This window comes from Rattus norvegicus, chromosome 11 (assembly GCF_021556685.1).
Source record: "Rattus norvegicus strain SHRSP/BbbUtx chromosome 11, alternate assembly SHRSP_T2T, whole genome shotgun sequence".
Classification (NCBI taxonomy): domain Eukaryota; kingdom Metazoa; phylum Chordata; class Mammalia; order Rodentia; family Muridae; genus Rattus; species Rattus norvegicus.
Genome location: NC_141544.1, coordinates 89,100,853 through 89,124,786, shown reverse-complemented (window position 1 = coordinate 89,124,786; position 23,934 = coordinate 89,100,853). Strand labels below are relative to the sequence as shown.

The 23,934-nt window shown below is 42.7% G+C and overlaps 1 protein-coding gene across 1 annotated transcript in view; it reads left to right on the top strand.

The window, feature by feature from the left end:
- Tprg1 (tumor protein p63 regulated 1) overlaps positions 1 to 23,934 on the top strand; it is a 127,510-nt gene that overhangs the window by 39,207 nt on the left and 64,369 nt on the right.

Below are 23,934 nucleotides of genomic sequence, written 5' to 3'. Positions count from 1 at the left end.
GATGGATTTGACTCCATCTTTTTGGGTTGACATTCCCACCCAACCACTGCATCCACTGCTCGGGTCCATGTCACTGCTTTCGAGGATAATTGGAGTAGCTTCCTAGGGGCCCAGCTCTGATCTCTCCATTACAGCATGCTGTCTGTAACTACCCTTGACATCCTTCTAGGTACAGGAGAGAAGAGTACGAAAGGCACAGATGCAGTCTAATACATAGTCTGTGTTCTCTGTAGGGTATGGACTGTGATACCAGGGAAATCAGGTAGAATGGGGCCACTGGTGAAAGTTAGGGAAGAACCAAGAAAACATAGCAAGAGCATAACAGCCTTCATTGCTCTTGTAACACCAGCCATTGCCTTCAAGACTTCCCGTAGCAGAAAGAGCTTCCCTTGTGAATATTACCATAGCAACAATTACCTTTCTACCCCTCCTAGAAACTGCACTGCCTGTGACCTTCACACATTCCGTGATACATCTTAGAAGGCAAAAGCCGGTGCTTGCCTACTACAGAGCTCATAATGTTGTGTGGAAGTGTTTAAAACATCCACCTCGGGTCTCGGTGGATTCAGTGAATACTGTTTGCAAGCTGGGGAATGGATGTGAGTTTCAGTAACCCAGTAATCCTTCACCAAGGGTGAAATGGGTAGACTTTTCCTCTGGAGCAGGGTGGCTTCTATGTCTGAATTTCCAGAAGGAAACCTTGATGGCTAACCATCCAGGCTAGGCAAAATGGAGTCTTCAACAAGCAGGAAAGAGAATTAGTCCTGACTGATTTACGTTTTTTTTTTTTTTTTTTTTTTTTGGTTCTTTTTTTTCCGGAGCTGGGGACCGAACCCAGGGCCTTGCGCTTCCTAGGCAAACGCTCTACCACTGAGCTAAATCCCCAACCCCCTGATTTACGTTTTATACAACTCTTTCAAACATCTTCCCAGACCTGAAAGGAAAGAAACTTCAAAACTGACATTTTTGTTGTTACATTTTACTCTTTGTGTCTTTATTTATAAAATGAGATGGAAGTGATTTTGAGAGGAAAAATGAGATATTACTGTGAACTTTTGTGAATGTTCTTCCCTGTCCTCCACTCCTCTGCTCCCCTCCTCTGCTCCCCCTCCTCCGCTCCACATCCTCAGAAGGAACAAAAGAACAGAGGAGGGGGAGCAGAGGAGGGGAAGGAGGGGGAGCAGAGGAGGAGCTCCTCTTCCTCTTCTCTTCCTCCTCCAGTCCTCCTCTTCTGCTCCTCCTTCTCTGCTCTTTTGTTCCTTCTCCTGCTTTTGCTTCTTTTCATCTCCATCTTCCTTCCACTTTCTCCTTTTTTCATTTCTATCCTGCCCATCTCTCTTATCTCTGAGTCATCACTAATGAAAAGGACAGCATAGGCTTTGAAATTCCCACTAATTCATTTGGACAAACCTACGATTCACTCCCCTTCCCCATCTCTAATTCAAAAGGAGAGTCCCCGTTTGGCCTAAAAGATGGTAAGTTTGCTTTGCTTAGGAAAGATAAGCACACTGATCCCAGCGAGCTTGAATTCAGCATCACAACAATATTTACACCAGTATTTCCAAAATTGGAAAACACCACAGACCATAACTTAATTTCATAGCCCATCACTTTGTAGACTGTCTAAACTTAAGACAGTTACAGAAAACATGTTAACAGTGCAGATATAAAGCTCAGGTGCACCCTGCTGGTTACATTAGCATCATGATAACATTTAAAAACTAATGGAGTATTAGTCTGCCATCCAACTGATAGAAGTTGCCCTTTCTGGTGGTGAATGGAAAATTTGCATATAAAATTTTAGGAATGTTTTGAAAGTGGAAGCTGTGTGTTTGCAGAGCCTGCTGTGGGCTTGTGGCTGAGACTGTCTTCTCTGGTTCTCTCTGCACTTGACTATGCTGGAAGGTGGGAAATCTTCCTCCTTTACCCCGTATAAGCCTGCTGTGCCCTCTATCACTGAAGATTAACATGTTATCACTGCAGAGGAGAAGAATAGCATTGTTTTATCCCAGGGCTTTTATTGAAAGTGGAAAACTGATACCTGACCCAGATGGGCTTTGTGAATCTTTGCACTTCATTGTTTGTAAGAAAAGTCATAGTAACTCTGGGTTTCAGCTTAGAAAAATGATAGATTGATTGGGTCACTGTTTAAAAGGCAATACAATTTTACTATTTTGAAGAAACATTCTGTAAGAAACACTAGAGGAAGCAGGCTCACAGCCCCATTCGATCCTTCTGCAAGTATTGTTATTAATCATTTACAGAAAGAAGGACAAATTTAAGGAAAAAAGGAGGTATAGGGTGTTCTCAAAGAAAGGTTGAGTGGGTCCCTCTACATATTGGTTCAAACACTCTCTTTAGTATTGGGAGTAAGCTTAGCTTGGCTGTTTCTTGTAGAAAGGCTTCTATAGAAGCAAAAGGAATAAATACATGCTAGCAAAGCTGTCTTCCATATAAATTCATCTGTATCTCATGATACTCTAAACAGATATGAATATACTAGTTAGTAATACTAAAAAAAAGAGTCGAAGGCATTTGGGAAGTGGATGTACACAATGGCCAGAGAAGTTGGGAGTATGAACTGGAGAGGGGGCCATAAACTGCACTTAGATCCCAGTTTGCTAAAATATCACAAGTACTTGAGGCAGACTGTTAGGATGCGGGCTCACAGCCATCCTTTTTAAAGAGGATTTTTATGGCTCTATAGTTGTAAAGAAAACATGATGCTTATTTCAACGTTTCTTCCTCCTCTTCTCCTTCTTGGCCCTTCTATAAAAGGACATTTTAAAAACTTGTGTGAGTACTTTTAGAAGAGATCCATTAAGCCAACACCATGAACATCTTGACACTCTGTGGAGTGTCAGACAGTGAGACTCGATGGCACTGGAGTTTCTTCAGTCCAGTGGGCAGGCTCCAGGTGCTTATGTCTCCATTGATGTGAGGGGCAGAGGAGGTGGGCTCTTCCCTCTACACACAAGGGTGGAAGGGACTGTTCTCATTCATAAGTGAGAAGAACCACTAATAGTGGCCGACCCCAATTAAATGTATTTTCAATGAGTTACACTGGTCATGGTGTCTATTCACAGTAATAAAACTCTAAGATACCTAGAGTTATAGTAGCAAAACTAAGTATCATTCTGCCATGAATTGGCCTAAAATACTCTCCATGTGTGCCTTGGCTTTGTTTTGAAGCCTCATGATGGGCAGGGACAACTTCTTTTATATCTTACATCACTTCAAGACTCCATCATGGCTCCTTCCACAGAACATGGCTAGATAATGAGAATCCTGTTTCTTGGCTTTGGTGTGGTAAGTGCAAGTCATCTCTGCTGACTTAGAAAGTTTTCTCAGATTGGTTCCCCCAGATCTTTAAATAAAACAAGGCAGGGCCATTGAGATGGCACAGTAGGTAAGGTGCTTGCTGTAAAGCCTTGCACCATGAGTTCAAATCCAAGAACTCCCATGATAGGTAGATAACCAACCCTTGTAAGTTGTCCCTTGACCCGCTCCGTGCACGCACACTCGCACGTGCAGGTACACACACACACACACACACACACACACACACACACACACACACACACCAAAAACAAAGAATTTTAAATAAACATTTAACCAAAGACAGGGATACTTGAGAACAAGTGAGCTGGCACCCTGCTTTACCAACAGTTGGCTCTCTGGGCCACATTCACTCTCAGAGCTGCAGTGTATATGGCCTCTTTCCCTCCTGCTCTGCTCAAGCAGTCCACAAGGGCAGGGCCATGCAAGCTGCTGGCTTTATTTTATGGATGAAGAAATCCAGAGATTAAATGACCTGTTCAAAGGCAGCCACTTATTAAATGTCAGAGGCACGCCTGACTTGGTGACTTCTCTCTCCCAGCCTTGTTGTCTTTCCATTACAGTGCTCCTGGGGCCTTTTGTGATTTCTCACTCTCCTGACACAGAGATCACTATGGTTTAAATTGGTTAAATGGTCTTTGTGCCTGTGTCTGGGTTCTCCCGTTGATTGGCTTTTGTTTGCAGGGAAGAGGGTCAGAGGTGCATTGGGCATGATTGGAGACCTTCCGCTCTCCCTCCCCAAGCCTTTCTCTCTGTGGGTTGTTCATTTGACTTTATTTAGTCTTCGCTCAGAAACAACTAAAATAGTCAAATGCCTGGAGGGGATGGTGAGTGACGCTGATGGACCGAAGCCAGCCACACTTCCACCTTGTCACAGACTAATTATGTTATAAGGACTACAAAACAGCTCCGTAATGGAAAATACAGCTAACAATAATTAGAAGGGGAAAAAGACCAGAAAACTGGAAATTGTCAATTTCTAATCCTTTATAATCGCAAGGAACTAAAGGATATGGACGCTATGCCACTTACGTTAACATGCTAAGCTGCTGCCTCTGCCCAGCTCTATTCACTTTCTCTTCACTTGAGTGCATTTTAGGTGCCTACTGTTGAATCTGTGGTCCAGACGTTAGTAGCACTTTCATCGCCTGATGTTTGATAGCAGCACTGACCCTCAGGCCTTACCCCAGAGCTAAACCTGATCTTGCATTTTTACAAGATTCCTAAACACACTAAATCTGAGAAGAATCTGCCTCTATCAGTCTTCTGGTCTTCATCCATGAACAACGGTGCATCAAAGTGCTGTCTCCACAGTGTGCACAGTGGGTGGAGCTATGTAAATAGAATAAAAGAATAAGGGAGAAGATCACTTTGGTTGAATTAATATGGTCCTTTTCTATGGACTTGGGGTCTCAGGAGGACAGTGTCTTAGAGTTTCTCTTGCTGGGATGAAAAACCATGACCAATTTGTAAGTTGGGGAGGAAAGGATTTATTTAGCTTACACTTCTATATCACAGTTCATCATCAAAGGAAGTCAGAACAGGAACTCAAACAGGGCAGAAACCTGGAGGCAGGAGCTGATGCAGAGTACATGGAGGGATGCTGTTTACTGGCTTGCTCAATGTGGCTTACGCAACCTGCTTTCTTATAGAACCCAGGACTACCAGCCCAGGGACAGCATCACCACAATGGGTTGGGCCCTCCCCATTAATTACAGAGTAAGAAAATGCTCTGTGGACTGGCCCACAGCCCAGTGTTATGGAGATATTTTCTCAATTGAGGTTTCCTCCTCTCAGATGACTATATCTTAAGTCAAGTTGACATAAGACTAGCCAGCACAGACAGCAGAAGTGTGGATTACTACAAGGAAGTAACAATGTGCAAAGGAGAGGAAACCAGATAAACACAATCAGGAAGCCAAAGCACAGCATCAGGAATTTAAAAAGATGTGAAAACTGATGGAGTTTCTAAAAGGGGGATCATGGTAAATATGGGTAGAGTCTTTCCATGACTCACATAACATCCAGAGCACACAGGTAGCAGTAAGCTGTTCAAGCTAGGTATAGCAAATGTTACATGGTATGGCTCAGAACCTTCCTAATTTAATTCTGATAGAGTCGTCCACAGATATTAGTAGGGCCCCGTTTCCAACTCTCTGGGCCTTCAAGCAACTGAAGCCCCAGATGACTTGCCTTGTCCTTGGGTGAAAGTAATGAAGCAGAAAAGCGCCTCAGATCTATCGAGATCTTAGTGACCTGTGGCAGGGCTCTGGCAGTAACAAAGGCACCTCTGTTGCCAGAATCTATTTGTCCTGGTGGGTGTTTTCAGCAGCCACTTAATTAAACACATTGCTTTTCTCTATAAATTCTCCATGGTGGCAACCTCACCCAGAGAGCTAATGTTCCCCTAGTGACCTGCATTATAGGACAGTGCGAGCATTTAGTTACTGCAGTCACAATTGTACTTGGAAGTGCTTGTTTTCCCATGACTGCAACCAATTAAGGAGGACTCAGAAAAGAGCCGAAAGGCAAAAGAAGTCCCATGACTCTAAATGCCCTGCTCAGTTACTTCCCTAGCTCTCCTACACGGCTGTACATATCTTTTATGTTCACTGGGTCTTAGTTTTATCATCTATAAAACTGAGATGTTGCAAAGGTCATGTCAAGGATTAAATTACCTGAATCTGATCAGCGATTCCTGTAACTTTTGTTTCATGTCATGTCCCATATCACAGTTCCATTTTTATCATTATTTACTACCAGTCTCTTATCATGCATCTGTTTATTTATTTGCCCATTCCATTTCACAATTCAGATTCTTCCCTAAGTGCTGAAAACCAGTGGCCCTTTCCAGTTGTTCAGGGCCCACAGCCTTATGAGACAGAAGGACAGCTAATGAGATCACATCAGAATATGACACACACTAGTGTCTGTCCCATCCATGATTCTATGACTGGAGATTACTGCTTAGAGTAAAGGGAATGGGTAGGATTAAAGAAGGAGCAATGAGTCAAAGAGGACATGACTGGAAACGAGGCAGCATTATTCCAGATGATGGAGAGCACATGCGTGAAGTAAGAGGCAAGCTCTGGACGTCGCGATCAGTGCCATGTCTAGGTTAGACTGCACCATGTTGAGAGAGCCTGAGCAAGCTGGAAAAATAGGAAGGAAGCAGAGAGTGAAACAGTTCTGAATACTTGGCTAAACAGGTGAATTGTCTTCCTCACAGAGGTACACACTGTTTAGCCACAAGCCATTTCTGCGCTCCCAGGATTGCAAGAGTCCCTGGCCCGTCCCCCCTCTTTAACTGTCCCCTTTCCATTTCCTTGAGGCAAGAGTGAGTTAAATCATCTCTTACTTACTTATGAGAGCCAGCTACATCTCTTCTTACAAAGTGTTCTGTGACCACTTCTTGGTACCCTGACACTGGTTGTGATAATTATTTATACTAAAATCATAACATTATTATTCAGGGTTCTTTGACATGTAGGTTGCCAGTATGTTTCTTTTATTCATTCCTACTGTAGGTATTTTTCTCTCAAATGTTATAAAATAGGGGATTGGCATTACTAGGAAGACATTTAGCTCTGAAAACAATTGCCCGATAATTAAGTTACTTAAAGTTAATTTTGATTATTTAGAACTCTATCCAATACAAGTTTCCTTTTAAAAAATATACATTTTTATCCTAACATTGAAGTTGTTAAAACTTATGAGATATCGCAATTGTTATTTTTAAAAGTATCATAGTTTCTTCTGTGTCAAAATACTGCTTGATTCACAAGTAGTGTTCTGGAAGTGTTATCTGCATTTCATTGGGTCCATCAGTTGTTACAAATGTCTGGTCATAGGAAAGAAGGATGGGAGAAACATATATATATATATTAAAACTTGGAGTTCTAAGTAAAGAAAATGATCAGGCAAAGAGGGTTATAACGTGTGGTGAATACATCCAATCCACTAAGAAGACATAGCTATCTAAATGTGCGGGAAGCAAACAGCAGTACTAAGAATTCGAGGAATAGAAAGGGGTAGAATGAAAGCAGAGACAGATCCAGCAGTACAGTTGGAGATTAGATCTCAATTGATAGAAGACACGTGCTTTTCAAGAGTAAGCACAACGCATGCTCTCATGCACCAAATCTAGAGCCACCAAAGAAATGTGACCTAAATCTAGTTCGAGGAGAAACTAAGATCAGAAAGGTGGCCAGGACAATATTTGAGTTCTGGGAAACTAACTAACATACTTTGGCGTCACAGTGCAGTGTACTGAGTGGAAACCCAGCATGGACCTTAGGTGTGGGATGACGTGAAACCGCCACAAGGGTGCTTGGGGCACAGAAGGAAAAGTGAAATCAGCTTCCACAGCCAAGAAACCTGGGAGGAAGAAGAACTCATGCAAAGCTAGAAGACAAAGGGAGCAGTGAGGACGGAAGCTGAAACCAATTTTTAAAAACAATAGAGAGAATTAGTGAAAGAAAAGGTGGGGTTTCTGGAAGGATCCATCAAACTGGCAACTCCTACTAAAATAACACATAAATGAGATCCCACCAACTCCATCAGTGAAGGGGGACGGTGGGAGGGTGGGTGGGGCGGGGCACCTGGGTTGTGCTATTATTACGGGGTTTGCAAACATCAAAGGAAATGGCAAGGAATCACAGCTCACAACTCTATCATGTAAGTGTAAGAACTTATGCTTCTAGCTTTAAACACACACACACACACACACACACACACACACACACACACACACACACACACACACACCACAAATGCTCAATGAACACAAAACGTGAACTTTGGGTACTCCTATAATAATTGAGAGATTTAATTTTGTTTTAGAAAGCAACTCTATAAGAATTGTCTAGGTCCAGATGTCTTAACCAGAGAATTGTACTGAGTATTCACACTAAAAGGCAAAAGCAAGGTTACCTTCCCAGAAAGCATGAGAAAGAAACACCTTCCAAGCATTCTATGAAGCAAACCTGAGACAACGTCCCCAAACCTGACAAAGATGATAAAAATAAGCAGAAAAAATAATATTCCTCATCAAATACCGGTGCAGAAGTTCCTGAAATGATAACAAATCGAATTCAGCAATGTGTAAGGTCAGTTATATGTAGTGGGTAAATAGTTAAAATAGTTGCAAAGCACTAGACAGCATGCCACACTACTCCTGCTACTCTGTCCCTGGCGGCCAGCCCCACATTGGTTCCGGGTACTCTGTGGCCCCCGCAGTGGCCACCCTCTTGCGACTCTCTGCTTGGAACTCTGTTCATGATTCCAGCATCCACCCCCTATGGTTATTGTCACAATTCCCATTGTCCTGGTAAAAATCAAAGCTCTCAATCAGCTTTAATTCTCACTCCACAAAATGTCCACACAATAAACTCAGAGCCAGTTGATATTGATACAAACTACCTACCTAGATAAGAAAAACTGCCCTGTAATAATCCATCCCTTATATGATATCCATAGCTACCTGTGGCTAATTAAACCACATGGGTGTGGGTCATCCTTCTCCTCCGTCTTCTCCTCCCTTTCTCTCCCTCCTCCTCTCTCCAAAACTCTCCTCCTGCTTCACTTTTTCACTGCCCAATCACAGGCCTTACCTTATCTTGTGCCTGCCCTCACCTGCATATAGATACCAATCCATAGTTATATATCGTGACTAAATGGGTTTTGTCCAGGGATGCAGGGAAGGGTTGGTATTGAAAAATCTTGGACTGTGTACTGGAACATGTGAACCATCTAAAGGAGGAAGACCACATGGCCATTTCAACTGGTCCAGAAGAAGCATTTGGAGGACACTAAGCAGCCATCCCTGAAGAACAGAAGGAGTCTCAGAATGCCAGTGCAGGGTTTTCCTCTGTAATATGTGCTTAGGTCCTAGAAGTGTTATCATGCCACCGAGAAGACTGAGGCTTCCTGCCTGGGACTGAAGTAGAAAAGGAGGCATCTGTTTCTCCATTGTCATTCCGCAAAGTACTAGAACGTTAGGCTATCCAAGCAAAGCAAATAGAGGACTGAAAGGTACGGCTGGAGTACTGAGTAAAATGTTCTATTTGTCTATGGTGGCCATACCACTTTGGACCCATACCACCTTGGACCCTCATAACCTCATCTAGAAATCCTTCTCTGCATATGATATGACTGTCTATGTGGATAATTTCAAGAACTACGAAGGAGAAAACTGACAACTAATGAAGACTTAGCCAAGTTTCAAGACACAAGATCACCATGTCTAAATCAGTGCTGAGGATGCCCACAGCTAGCAGTAGAGAAGTGAAAATTATCCAGTGTTATAGGATAATCACACGAACAAGACGTAGAGTGCGTACCCACATGACTTGCATGCTGTAAGTGCCAGTGGAAATTAGCCAGGTGATGCCAAGCTTTGTCAAAGGCCTTCTGTTCATTTATTGAGATGATCATGTGATTTCTGCCTCTGAGTCTGTGGATTACATTGATTGGTGTATGCTCAATCACTCTTACATTCTGAAACAAGCTAATCTGGTTATATTCTATAGTCTTCTCAACATGTTTAATTTGGCCTGGAATTACTTTTATTGATAAGTTTTATATCTATGTACATCAGGGAAAATGGTGTTTAGTATTATTCTTTCTTTGGTATAAGAATTTTTGGCTTCATAGAGCTTCATAGAGTCTGCTAGTTTTCTGTCCCTTTCTGTTTCATGGAGGAGTTTGAGAAACACTGGCATTATTTAAAGGTCTGACAGAAATCAGCAGTGAATTCACCTGAGTTTAGAGTTTTCTGTCCTGGGAGCCTCTTTATTTCTGTTTTTATTACTGATTTAGTCTCATTGCTGGGCATAGAGATCTTAAGTTGTTTATATCCATTATGTTAAATTAGTTATCTCCTCTGAATCTATCAATTTGTCAGTTTCTTTTTGATTTTAGTTTGTCTTTTGAGAGTGTCTGTGTAGGTAACTATGGCAGACCGCAGCCTGCTCTACAGACCAGGCGGTCTTGAACTCAGTGATCTGCCTGACTCTGCTTCCAGAGTGCTAGGATCAAAGGTGTGGGCTACTACTCTCAGATATCAGTATCTTTTATCTTTTTGAAGAACAAATTGGGTTTTCTTGATTCTTTGAACTGTTGTTTCAATCTCTATTTCCTTAATTTCCACTCTGATCTTTATTATGTATTCTCGTCCACCAAAGGTTCAGATTTTGTCTTGTTTTTGTTATCGGAGACCTGGAAGCATGTCATTAGAATATTTTCTGATTTTTAAAAAAATGTAAACACAGACAGAGTTCCCTCTTAGAAATACCTTGCCTGTATCAAAAGATTCTGGCAAATTTTGTTTTCTTTTTTACTTAATCCTAGGAATTTTTAATGGGTTTTCACGCTTCTCTCAGGTGTAGTGAATCAGAGAGACATTTCTTCAAGTGCTCCTTACTGTTTGCTACTGTTACTCGCTTAATGATTACCCTTTCTATGCCCCTTTGGAAGAGCATGCAGCTTGTCCTTGTGAGTGTATACAGTTTGAACTCATGAGAACTTTACTTATGTGACCTTTCTTAACCCTCAGAGTATACACTGAGGCTCTGAAGAAAGGTGACAGTTGCATGGGGCTTTGGTCTGCCTCATTTATCAGCTTCGTTCTCCCAGGTCCTACCACTTTTACAGTGGTGACAGTTATCATGCTTAGTTATTCGGTTTTTTGTTTTGCTTTGTTTGGTCTGATATTTTCAAGACATGGATGTTTTAGAACTCACTCTGTAGTGACCAGGCTGGCCTGGAACTCACAGAGCTCCACCTGCCTCTGCCTCCCAGGTGCTGGGATTAAAAGCTGTGCCACTACCGCTGAGCTATTTTGTTTGTTCGTGCTGTCTGAATGTTAGGCTTGCTTAGTGTCGTCTTTTATTAATAATATCCTTTCTCCTATTGTGTTTTGATGTTGATTTTCGCTATTCTCTTTATATGTAACTTACTTATTTACAACATTTTCAAATTAAAAAAGAAACCAGAATAGTTCAGTTGCTTTCAGTGCACATGTCCACATGCACGCGCATGTGTGTGTGCATGCATGTGTGTGTGAGTGTGTGCATGTGCGTGTGTGTATATGTGTATGTGTGCATGTGTGTGCATGTGCATGTGTGTGTATGTATGTGTGTGTGCATGTGTGTGTGTGTGCACGTGTGTGTGTGTGTGTGTGTGTGTGTGTGTGATCCAGAGGAAGCTGACCTGGAGAAAAGGAGAGTACATATGACTGTCTTTTACTGTATACATGTATACATTCTTGAAGAATAAAGATAATTACATAAATTACGTAGATAACATGCATGTAATCCAGAACTGAGGGGTCCAGTTCCTCTTCACAGAGTTTCTTATCCATTTTGCACATTCTCTTTCCCAGGTTCTGAATTGTTTTTCTTATTGTATTTATCTAATTGAATACTCTTAATGTTACTGATAATTATAAATATTGGACTTCCGAATTCCTTCTCTGGCACTTAGCCCTGTCAGTACCTTGGGTTCAGTTACTGAGAAGGCATATGCTTTTGCAGAAGTCACTGCCTTTTCTCAAACTTCTGGCCTTTTCTTACTGTGATGTGAAGGTCTGTTGGGGTAGACAGTGTCTTTTCTATTTGTTTTCCACGTTTCTACTCTTCTTTTGTATTGGGAAACCCTGTTTTCTCTTGGGTTTGTGACCCTCCCCCTCTGCATGTAGAGGGAGAAAGGAGGGAGCAATAACAAAACAACAATTGGCAGTAAGCCAGGTACCAAAATGTAATAGACAGGCAAGCAGAAACACCAACTACATGCCTATTGTGACTTCAAAGGGAAGGAACTTCCTAGACCCTATTAGAATGAATGAGGATTTGATCTTTGTTTATTGTTTTTTAAACAAACAAAAAAATTGTGTAGCCCTGGCTTTCCTAGAACTCTCTTTGGAGACCGGGCTGGCCTAGAACTCACAGTCGTCTGCCTCTGCCTCCGGAGTGCTAAGATTAAAGGCATTCACCACCACATCCTGTACACTAGGATTTTTAAAATTATTAAAGTTGATACTTTGCCTTAAATTCACAAAGAAGCAGAAAAATGTGTAGGGTCTCTCCAATTTGGTCCTTCAAGTCCAAAGCTTTTCATTGTGGAACATCTGGTTAGACTCAGGGGCTAATCCCTGCCTGAAAACCAGAGACACTTCACATGAGTGAACTAATCTGTGTGGAACAGAATTCTCTCTCTTGAGGATTTGAAGGGGAGAGATTCAGATCTGCAAAGGAAGTAACAGATGACTTTGAGGCAAGGCAGAACTACAGAAAAATTAAAAGTGACCACAAACACTAGGACCATTGCAGTAAAAAGGAGACAGGCCTGTGTAAAAGAGGCACAGAAGTTTTGATAGACACTACTTTCTAAAGAGTAGATCTGCTATCGTTAGCTCCTTGTGAATTTCTGGGTCCCATGGAACCTATCTGTGCTTGGTTCCTGCTCTTGGATTTCAGTGGGATTCCCCATGTATTTTTATAGCATCTACCCTCCTCCTGGGTTTGACTGGTTTGGACTGTACTTTCTGTACCCAGAAAGGCATAATTAATAGACCACATCGAACAGATTTTTTTTTTTTTTGCTTTTCAATAAATAGAAACCACTGGAGGATGAGAGATGTATGCAGTTGTTCTGTTCTGTGCTTCTGTTCTATCCTCCTTCTAGCTCCTCACCATGGGGTCGAGTTCTTGGCTTCTGCTCAAATGAATTCCTTAAGGAGAATTCAGGGGAGGAGAGGATCCAGGGGTTGGACCTCTTACAGGCTCTTGGTGTGCTGTAGACGACTTGAGTGATTTAACATCTATTCATTAATTTTGTGGGGGAAGTAAAGAGAAGGGTGTTTCCAGATCCCTTTCTTTCGCGTAGCTATTAAAATGCTGTCTTCTTGGTGGTAGCATTGTGGGGAGAGAAAAATAGTCTCACGGTACAGGAAACATAAAAGGAAAGCTCAATGGACTACATACTGGCTGGACTAGCTGAACTGCTGAACATGCTGTTGCCTTGGTCACTTCATGCAAGGTCCATGCCACGTTATAGGCATGTGGTGTGAAAAGCGGCAAGTTTCAAAGAAATCGTGATCACTTCTGTATGTGGCTGTGATTGGTCCTTGCTTAAATTCCCTCCCCGTTCCCTGTGTCCTGTATGACTCTTTCTGAAATACATCTCAGGGACTCTGCAGACTTTCTCCATTGAGTGCGATTCCCGCAGACATTCCTCAGATGCTGCTTTAAAATGTGCTTTTTATTTTATGTATATGGGTGTTTTTGCCCAAGCGCCTCATCAATCTCCTTTGCCAGAACTCCGCACCCTCATGCATCCATCCATGTCCTGGAATGTGAATGCAAGAAGCATAAGTGTGTACTTGGTTCCTCAGCACCATTCTAAAGCCCATATTTATCTGGTGATGCGTAAGGATAACAGTTACTTCTGACCTAGTGCACTGGTATTGCTCCTTCAAAGAGAATCTTTATTACATGGAGGAAGTTCGACTGCAAATTGGTAAAATTCAAATCCTCTTTTGAGCCACAATCCTGAACTGCCTGCTGCCTTGTGACTTCTGAGCTGTGTTCATACAGGAGTCTGCTGTTGGCTGGTCTGCTCCGTCTAGCTAAAAGGGTGGAGCACAATTGCTTCCATTGATCCTCTTACTGTGTTTTGTCTGTGGAACTCCTTATCTTTCAGAGTAGCCCACACTGGCCACCTTTAGTGGGGACTTCACATATGGCTTGTATTTGAGTTAGAAGTTGAATGGGACATCTAATATAATGGAAATAAAAACAGCCATGCTAGACAAATGGACAAACAGAAGTTTGCCTTACATGTATGGAATTAATAAATATTTTCTTAGCACTTTTAGAAAGTTGAAAATAGGCATTTGGATATCTGGAAAAGATTGATAGACTTGAGATAGTCTCTTCAAGTGAATTTGACCTAATCACTCACTAATTGGTTTGTGAATTCAATATGTATTTCAACAATTTTCAAGGGATTTGGAAATTGTCTCCTGCATCGTGATTGTATTAGTAGCCAATTATGATGAAGTCATTCACATACGCTTTGTGTTTCGTTATGTTCTGGGCATGGAGCATGCCTTAGCCTCACAACAAACGTCCCTATACGGCTCTTGGGTTATACGACGGTGTCATCTTCATTTGCAGACATGGAGGGTGAGTCTCAGAAAGCAAGAGTAACTTTGGTATGATCTCAGCAGCTGGCACAGGGCAGAACTGCATCTCTCACTCATGGCCTGAGTGACAGAGAGATGGCTCCCCCTCAGGAATCTAGCATTTGAAGAAGAGCCAAAGATAAAGATTGATTTCTTGCTACAATTTGAGCTCCTAAGAATCTTGATAAAGTTTCTGCATGCATGGAGATGGTCTTCCATGGAGGGGCATGAGAGAAGAAAGGGATTTAGAAGCTGGTTTCTCTGTCCCAGACTAGGCCGGGTCTGTGACATAAAGCAATAGCATTCTTTCATCTTGGTTTCCCTAGCCTAGGACAGTTAGGGACTAGTTCTCTGGGTTGGACAAGAAATACTTGGAAATTTTCAGATGTATTCCAACATAAAAGGTTACGTAAATGCACAAATCTTTCCATGCCATCCACAAAACCTTTCAGGCCTCAGTTCAAAGAACCCTCCTTCCTACCAGGAGGGCTGAATGTTTTTAGATACAACTCCAGTTCCTTAAATGGGTCCGGGAAATATTAGGTTCATCACCACACCACAAATCCTCCTCCAACACGTAGCTTCATATTTTAAAGGTAGTGGATGCCTGGGCTTCATCGTGTTGCTCCTGAATCAGACTTTATGAATTCCAGCCCACATCTCTGAGTGATTCCACCTCCATGATTTTGATACTCTCATAGGTAACATATCTCGTTTTGCCGGCCATCCTGTAACAAGTTCTGTCTTGGGGGGGGAGTCACAAAATTCTTTCTCTCTAAATTTAATAAATGTGTATCTAGCTATGTCTCTGGATCATCTCTCAAGACATCCCTCAAACACAAGTCACATGAAAGCCTTGCCTTTGCAGGTGATTTTAGGTGGCTTTCTTCAGCAGAGTGGTTAACTGGGAGCATTGGCTGGGATGGGTAAGAAGGCTCAGCAGGTAAGGTTAAGCATCGCTACAGCTTTCAAGCTAAATTTGATCTTTGAACCCCACACTGGGGGAGACAAAAATGAAGCCTATAAATTGTCCACTGACATAGCATGTGCCGTGCTATCAGTATCTTGTTCGCACACACAATAATAAGTAAGTAAGTAAGTAAATAAATAAATAAATATAGTAAATATAGCACTGCTTCTTGAGGTAAATTGAGTCCAAATCCACAATGCTTCACTATGTGACTCTGGGCAGGGTACTTCAGCTCTTGATGCTGTGGTTCCTCATCTGTGATGGTGATGGCGATGGTATTGTGACCTTCCTCACAGACCTGTCAAAAGTCTAAAGGATGCAGTCCACATGATACACACAGAGAAAAACTTATTAAAAAGGAACATCAAGTAAATGTTAACTGTTTACTGGGTAAATCTGCATTTCATTTATAACTCTACATAACACTTAGTTTTCTTATATCTTCCTCACATTAGAGTATACACTTTATAGAGAACAGGGAACATGGTAAAGGCCTTCTTAGTCCAATACAGAGGAGCATCTATACATAGATCTATCTACACAGACACTCAGTAACCGTTACTGACTAAAGGGAGAGATTTAATATCTTTACCCATGGATAGTGACATCGTAATGTGGCAAGCTTAAGAATATGTTGAAAACATCTTGGATGAATGCTGGTTATGTTACTCACAAGTTAGTTTCCTGTCTTGCTAATTTGCCATAATGGAGCACTATATATTGCATGGGTGAGTCAGCAGACAGTTTTCCCCTTTGCTCCAGAGGCTCAAACTCTTAAGATCCTGAAAGCTGAGTTGCTTCTCATTAAGGGCCTTGTTTCTGGTCATCGGAAGTTGCTTCTAGTTATGTGCTTGAGCTGAAAAAGGGATCCAGTGTTTTTTCTTCATGAGGGTATGCATTGTACTGAAGAAGCTTTTCTCTTAAGACCTCATCTAAAACTAACCACCTGTCTTCATTAGGGTTTTTATTCCTGCACAAACATGACCAAGAAGCAAGTTGGGGAGGAAAGGGTTTATTCAGCTTACACTTCCACATTGCTGTTCATCACCAAAGGAAGTCAGGAAGGGAACTCAAGAAGTCAGGAGGCAGGAGCTGATGCAGAGGCCATGGAGGGATGTCACTTACTGACATGCTTCCTCTGACTTGCTCAGCTTGCTCTCTTATAGAACCCAAGACCACCAGCCCAGAGATGGCACCACCCACAATGGGCCCTCCTACCCTTGATCACTAATTGAGAAAATGCTTTACAGCTGGATCTCGTGGAGGCATTTCCTCAAGGGAGGCTCCTTTTTCCATGATAACTCCAGCTTGTGTCAAGTTAACACACACAAAACCAGTTAGTACACCACCTCTCATGATTCCACCTCCTAATGCCATTACCCTGGGTTCAAGGCTTTGACATAAGGGTTGATTTGAGCAAGCAACACCAGTTTATTGTGACTCAGTTTACTTATCTTTATGTGTGAATGTTGTCTGGTGAAGGTGTGTGTGTGTGTGTGTGTGTGGACTGTCAACTAGACTTGACCCTCAGGTGCCATCCATCTTCATTGATTTTTTTTTTTGAGACAGGGACTCTCTTTGGCTTAGAACTCTGACTGTGGGATATACTGTCTGTCCAGTGGACTATCAGAGCCCCACAGATCTGCCTGACTTTATGCCAGTGCTGGGATTACAAGAACATGTCACCATGGAAAGCATTTTTATATGGGTTTTGAGACTTGAACTTAGGTCCTTGTGCCTCCAAAGGGAGCAGTTTATCAACTGAGCTGTGTTCCTTTCCCTTCCTACCTGCTCGTTGTGGGCATGCTTCACCTGCCCAATATTAGGTGCACGTTTAAAAAAAAATCTACTCAAGAAATAAATTCGCCTGAGTTTTTCTCTTTTTCACCTTAGAAAATGTCATCCAGATTTTTCAGCTTGTGCCTTCCCAGCACTCAGATCTTTCCCAGACTGTAGAAATGGCATGCTTTAAGAGAACCTTCTGCCAGGGCATGGAAGAGGTGCCAGACACTTCTTTTCCTCAGCCCTGTGGGCAGTGGGTAGGGAACCATAAGACCACAGTTTACCCCTGTGGCTCTGAGGTACCTTCTTCCAGTCACATCATACCACTGGGCACCGTGCTGTTCTTCGTTGTATGTGTTCCTTCTCAAAACACAGAGCAGTGTGTGTCAGGGCAATAAGACCTTCTCAGGATCCCTAAGGAGGGACACAGAGTCCAGTGTGCAATGGCTCAGGGTGGTGAGGAAACACAAGGGAATCATAAGCAGTTAGGTTTGGAGACCTGGTTATAGGGAAAGTTTAAGGTATTGGATTTTTATTAGAAACCATGTTTCTTTTGAGGGTCTCCCATTTTAAACAAACTGGAGTGCCTTAGAGAAAAGCTAACCAAGTGACTGAAAGAAACGTATGCGGGTGATTTAGTTAAACATTTCGCAAGACTCCACTTAACTCGGGGTGCAGATGCTTTGCTCCAATGCCATGTAGTTTTCATCTGTTTGTGTTTGAAGACCAAACCCAAAATTGGATGCTCTTTGGGCTCTAGAACCTTGTGGGTGCTCAAGGAATGAGTGAGGAATGAATGGTTCAGTGTTTTCTCCCTGCGTTGCTGACTTTGGGCTAGCCAGGCTGCTGTCTTCCTCTGCTCTTCAAGGGCTTGAGCAGCATATTTAATTTGACTTGTAGATCACAGAAAGTAGCTTTATTAAGCATCAGGAAAAATAGAAAAATGTCTGTATTAAGTTATAGGTATGCCCCCTCTCTTTCTCTTTACACACACCCACCCCCCACAGAGATGAACACACAGGGAGCTAGATACACAGAGACACACACAGAGACACACACAGACACACAGAGACACACACAGACACACATCCACATACACAAAGAGAGACAACATTAGAAGAAAATCTTCTTTAGAAGATCATTTACAAACAACAAATTGATTTTCTAGTCTCAAAAGAACAACTCAGCCACAGAAGTATCACTGGGCACAGGTCTGGGCTGCAGGAGGGGCACCTGGGATGACCCGAGTCACTGGAATACTGGCCTAACTTGCGGGAGTAGTATGGCCTGTCATTGCTAGTTCGCTGTTGCCCTCTGCTGGTGAATCTCGTCATTTCAGGAAGCTCACGCTGGAGCTCTCACATGCTCTCTTAACCTAGTCACAGAGTCTCTTCTCAACCTGCCAGAGATGAAGGGAATGCTGGTGCTGAGGAACACTGGCAAACAGGAAGTGATGCCAGGGAGGTTCGTGTGCCACAGAGGGAGATAGGTCATGTGTCTCCTTCTGGTCTTTCCTTCGTGTTTTCTGAGACCTTGCTGGGTACAGAACAGAGACCCAGGAATAAATGAGGTACAGATTCTGCACTAGATAAAAGACCGCTCAGTATCCGAGGTGAGCAATTGGTTGGATCAGCATATAAATAAACTGTCATAGAGAGACAACTGTGACTAGGGCCATAGGAGAGGTACTGAAGACATGTTGAAGAAACGACATCCACTTGGGGGTGAGGGTCCCTGCAACAGGTAGCTTTTAAAATGGGAACTTGAAGGAGAGTTTGTATTTCCTGTCTTTGAATTCAACATTTTAAGTGATTTGTTGACTATTAATTTATATGCATTGGCATTTTGCCTGCATGTATGTCTATGTGAGGATGTCAGATCACCTGAAACTGAAGTTTACGACAGGTGGGAGCTGCCGTATGGTTACTGGGGTTTGAATCTTGGTCCCCTGGAAGAGTAACTAGTGTTCTTAATTACTGAGCCACCTCTCCAGCCCCTTAATTCAATTTTCTTAGTTTTTATTTTATTTGAAAGTTGTTTGAGAATTCTTTTTAAATGAGCACACCATATTTACATCATGCCCAGCCCCCTCCAACTCCTTACATGTTCCTCCAATCCTTCCCTTTCAAATTAATGAGCTATTCAGATGTGTGTGTACAAAGGAGCGGGGATGGCGGAATCCTCTTATTGCTGTCCTTCTGTGCACGGGCTCAAAGCTCACTACTTAGGATTGGGATCTCCTCCCTGGGGACAATGAACAGCTTCTGCCTCCTTCAGCATCCAGTCTGTGGCTCATCATCCCAGCCTATTGGTCTCTCGCCTCGTGAGGTCCGTGAAGGTCTTCTGACAGAGGTGTACTGTTGAGATTTCATGGGAACAGCATATCTGTCATGTCCAGAAGACATTATTATGAGACAGTCACCCTGGTCCTCAATATCACCCATCAACCCCTCCCTTTCCCTTCCTCTGTGTTAGACTTGTTAGCCTCTCTTCCTCCTCTCTACCCTCTGTGTTAGCTTCCCTCCTCCCTCCCCCCTCTCCAGTCTCCGTGTTAGCCTCCTTCCCTCCTCCCTTCCCATTTCCATCCTCCACATTAGCCTCCCTCCCTCCCCCTTCTCTATGCTCATGTTAGTCTCCCTCCCTCCTCTATGTTAGCTGCCCTCCCTCCTCCCTCCCCCCTTTTCTGTGTTAGCCTCCCTCCCTCCCTCCCTCCTCTCCAGTTAAGACCTCCTCCAGTTTTTCCACTCCCCATTCATAGTACCCAGTCCTTCTATCCCTTTCCCTAGAGTTCCTCACCCACAGTGATCCGGTTTTCCTTTCCTGGCTTCTGTTGTTGGTCCAGGTTATATGCTCAAACCCAAAGATCCAGAGCCAGGATTCATAGATAAGAGAGACTATGCAGTGTTCGTCTTCCTGGGTTTGGGTTATCTCACTCTGTATAATGGTTTGGAATTTCATCGGCTTACCGGAAATTTTAATTTCCTGATAGGTAAATAGAACTCCATGGTACATATGTACCACATTTTCATTAGCTGTGCATTAGCTGACCGACATCTAGGCTGCTTCTGTTTCCTCGCTATTGGGAACGCAGCTCAATGAGCAGGCTGAGCGAGTGTCTGTGGGATAGGATATGGAGTTCTTTGGGTATATGCCAGGAGTGGTATAGCTGGATCCTATGATGCGTCTGCTTTTAGTTTTTTGAAAATTCTTCACATCAATCTCTATAGTGGCTGCACCAGCTTGAACTCCCTTATCAGGTCTCCCCTCATCTTAGCCTCTCTAGCGAGCATGAGATGAAATCTTAAGCCAGGACCTCCTGGGCTCAGGAATCACTCCCCAAATTTCACAAATAGGAAATCCTAGAGCAAACAGCTTTTTCTCTGCCAAGGGAACAATCAACTAAGTAAAGAAGTCCACAGGGCGGGAGGAAGCCTTGTCAGCTGTGCATCCAGTACGGGTTAACAGCCGGAGTACACAAAGATCTTAAAACTCCAAGACACCAAACAACCTCAGTTACGAACCAGATCTAGCTCCGACTGGAAAGCCTGCAATGGGAATGAAAATGGCTAAGAAATAATTTTTAAAAAACTGTTTGGCAACCTTATCAATCAGAGAAATGCAAATATTTTCTAAGTTTAAAAGTAACCATTTTAATGTATATCTCTCCTGAGAGACACAGCCAGAATACAGCAAACACAGAGGCGAATGCCAGCAGCAAACCACTGAACTGAGAACAGGTCCCCCATTGAAGGAATCAGAGAAAGGACTGGAAGAGCTTGAAGGGGCTCGAGACCCCATATGAACAACAATGCCAACCAACCAGAGCTTCCAGGGACTAAGCCACTACCTAAAGACTATACATGGACTGACCCTGGACTCTGACCTCATAGGTAGCAATGAATATCCTAGTAAGAGCACCAGTGGAAGGGGAAGCCCTGGGTCCTGCTAAGACTGAACCCCCAGTGAACGTGATTGTTGGGGGGAGGGTGGTAATGGGGGGAGGGTGGGGAGGGGAACACCCATAAAGAAGGGGAGGGGGAGGGGTTAGGGGGATGTTGGCCCGGAAACCGGGAAAGGGAATAACAATCGAAATGTAAATAAGAAATACCCAAGTTAAAAAAAAAAGTAACCATTTTAGTGGCTAGGGAAAGAACTGTCATTAAAGTGTGTGCTCTGCATGTATGATGCGCCAAGTCCATATCCCCAGGACCCATATAACTGGGCATTGTGGCACCCAAAGATCCCACACCGGGGGGAAGAGAGGGAACAATCCCCCCCGTGTTCTGTCCATTCATTCCAGCCAATCCGTGAGCTCCATTTTCAGTGAGAGGCCCTGCCTCAAAAAAGAAATTGGAGAAGCAACTGGGGATACTTGATTTTGACCTCTGACCTCTACATGCAAGAACATACATGTACATGTGCCCATGGCAGACATACATGAATATTCTCTGCCTCTGTCTTTTTCTGCCCCTTTTCTCTGTCTTTCCCTGTTTCTCTCTGTCTCTATTTGTCTCTCTTTGTGTGTATGCGTGTGTTTATAAAATTCCATATACACATCCATTTTCTCTATATATGCACTTAAACATACACACACATATATATATATATACACATATATTTGTACCTATAAACATGTAAAAATAAATAAATTGAGTTCCAGTAAACAAAACCACACACAAACATGCACATACACACACATATATATACACATATATTTGTACATATAAACATGTAAAAAATAAATAATTTGAATTCTAGTAAATAAAACCACACATGAAAAGAAAAATCATTTTGAAAATGCAGCATTCCAGAATAATAACGAATGTGAAGGTTTTGATGCCTACAGTACTTCACTTTTACATCTTATTTTCTCATTATTATGGCTCGAGCATTCTCCCAAAATGTACTGATATTTTTAATGTTCTATTTTTATGGGGGAGGGATATTTCGATTTGCTGAAAATCATGATCGGAATCCCCAGACAGCATGAACAGCATGAACATACTGTACAAGATGAGTGAGACATAAATTATATAATCATAAAAATAACCATAAGATTCCACCCGGGAAAAAGGAATGAGTGGGGCTCTGTCTGTGCATATTAGAAAGACTAGACGTGTTCTCAGAGACCAGGGTATGCTGTAGCGAGCAGGGGTGGCTTACCTAGTCTGCAGGCATTACCTAGACAAAGGCAACCAAAATCGTAGCCTGTAAAAGGACAACACATACAAAGACTCTTAAAGAGGACGCAGTGCAAAACCCAACTAGAACCCGAACAAACACACAGAAAAACATCAGTGGCACCAGAGACGAAGAATGCAGTAAAGGCCTGCAATGACGCTGACAGAGGCTGAGCTCGCAGAGCAGGGCTAAAATGTGTCACTTTCTAAGCATGGTGGCACGTGTTTGGAACTCCAGAACATAGGAGAAAAAGGGAGAGTGTTCTCAAAAGTCTAAGGCCAGCCTGTTCTGGCATTTGTCATGAGAGCCACAGGAAACGACTTAAGCTTTTTAAGCAGAATGAGTGGAAATTTTTCTACAAGCAAGCAGGCAGGCAGGCAGGCAAGCAATTAATAAGCACATGACAGGACAGGACTGGAACTCAGGACAGGAATGCTTTCGATGAAGTAGGTTGAGGATGTAAAGCAGGTCTGGATGGCCACCAGAGCCAAGTATATATGAAATGTATGTGGCCGATTGTTCAATCCATGGAGATCAGTCTACCTGTCACGGATGGTGATGGTGGAGGTGGAGAGAAGGGGTGGTTTAGATACAGTTTGTAGTGAAAATGTTAGGATTGTTACATGCAAAGAAGAATTTCAATGACTGAAGCCAGCAGAAGTGGATTGCAAGTTCTTGCCCAGGGGGAGGTCCAGTGCAAGAGGACATGGCTGGGAATCACATACGTTTGGAGACGTTTGCTAGAGAGCGCAGCTCTGGTGGTAGCATGTGGGGATGTATCTACTTAGAGAGGTGTTTGAGCACTCTTCCATGCATAATAAGGGTCCTTAGGTTGGAGGTGTCACTAGGGAGACAGCCGAAACTAAACCGTACTTGAATGCCTCAATATTGGTTCCAGGGCCCTATGTATATGTGTGTACCATACCGAGTGTGCCATTTCCGATGGCTTATCTTTAAAACAGGAGTGATTGCATTCAGTCTATAGGGTTATTGTGGGGAGTCAAGGGGAACATTGAGGTCCTAGGCCTTAGTAATCTCCCCAAGCAACAGCAGTTCTGTGTGGTTGTTATTCCTTTTTCTATGTTTGTTATTATTGCCATCTGAACTTCAAGAGTATTAGTATTGGGACTATGTGGTTCTGTGTTTACATGAGTTCCTTAAGAAGTAACGATATGACTCAAGTCCAAATAAACACCGCCACCTTGGGGCTGGATCTGGTGACCTGAGCTATTTATAGGCCTGAGTGTTTACTTGAATTGAGACACTCCCACATATAAATTATGCAGAGTCTGTGTCACAGTAGAGCATGCTGTGTTCCTAAAAAGAATTCTCCTTTTGCCCAGAATCCTTTACCTTTTAAAATAAATCTCATTATGGAGTGCTGACATTTTCAGTAAAACCATTCAACCAAAAGCTGAATTTTTTTTTTTCTCTATTTCTTTTTCTGTTTTTCTCAGACTAAAAGCAAGTCTGGCTT